Source organism: Ostrea edulis, chromosome 2, assembly GCF_947568905.1.
Source record: "Ostrea edulis chromosome 2, xbOstEdul1.1, whole genome shotgun sequence".
Lineage (NCBI taxonomy): Eukaryota > Metazoa > Mollusca > Bivalvia > Ostreida > Ostreidae > Ostrea > Ostrea edulis.
The window spans coordinates 102,331,793-102,333,221 of NC_079165.1; positions in this window are offsets into that span (position 1 = coordinate 102,331,793).

Genomic DNA, 1,429 nt, shown 5'->3' on the forward strand with positions numbered 1-1,429 from the left:
TATATATATATATATATATATATATATATATATGTGTGTGTGTGTGTGTGTGTGTGTGTGTGTGTGTGTGTGTGTGTGAAGTATACTTGTATATGCGTGCACATCTATATGTATTAACTGCAAAAAGCGAGATCGAGTAGATTTTTTTGTTTTCCAGAGTACCGCCTCTAGTTGCTGTTGGTACACCATGTACATGTTGTAAACTCAAATCTCCTATTTTATCATCTTTCAATAACCCTTGACTTGTGAAGATGCTATTTTATATATATATAAGTATTTTACTGCGTTACTTTACTTTTAAAGATATATGTGGGGATAGCCTGGTGCCCTGGCCTTCCCATAATGCTTCGTTTGCGGAGCATTATGGGAAGGCCAGGGCACCAGGCTAGTGTGGGGATAGAACATTGCTTTAAGAAAACACATTAATGTCCTCTATCGCTGACTCTTGAATGATGCTTCTTATTGTATTTCTCTGTACATATGTATGTACTTAAAAAATTACTTCATATCTTTGTCAGTATTTCTGCACATAGTATGTTCAGGCCCGTAGGCAGGATTTTTCAAGGGGGGGGGGGGGGGGGGTTACATAGACTCGCAACGCGAGTCCATCACCTCGCACCGCGAGGTGCCACTACGGCAGGGGGTCTGGGGTATTTGGTGCAAAATCCTGCAATCTAGCAATTTCCTGGCACTTAATTTGAATTTTGGAATCATGCCTTTTTTACTATGAATTTTCATGATTTTCATAAAAAATCCCGACTTTAATAGTCACAATTCAAACAAAATGCCGACTTTAATAGTGCTTAGTAGTTTTCAAGGGGGGGGGGGGGGGGTTGGGTTCGTACGAACCCCACGAACCCCCCCCCCCCCCACCCCACCCCCCCACCCCCCGGCTACGGGTGTGATGTTAATAGATGTTATAACAAGTTTAAACAACAAAAATTCATACGATATTCTATGTTATAGAAGCTGAACAAGAGTTTATTCTATTCTGTCTGATCTCATACTATATATACATATGTGTGAAATCATTAGTGTTGTATGTCATTATATATATATATATATGTGAAATCATAAGTATTGAATGGCATGCCTCATGCATAAGGCCCTAATTTGGAAATAAAAGAATTCCATTCTATTCTATGTATATGGCTGTTCTTTCATCTTGGAGTGCGACGATCATCTGTTGTCATTTGCGAACATTAACGCATTTGGACTTCCATGCAATTTCATCGACTCCAAATTTTGACAATCGAGAGGTTTAAATTAAACTATAAAGCTTCAATTTGTTATGGAGATAACTGTTCAAAATAAAGAAATTTTAAGATTGTTTAATGCACAAAGCCCCTGTATTCAGAGCTAGTATTGTCGGCGGAAAAAAAAAAGCGTAGTACATGGTCACAAACTACATGCTAAGGATTATTTTACT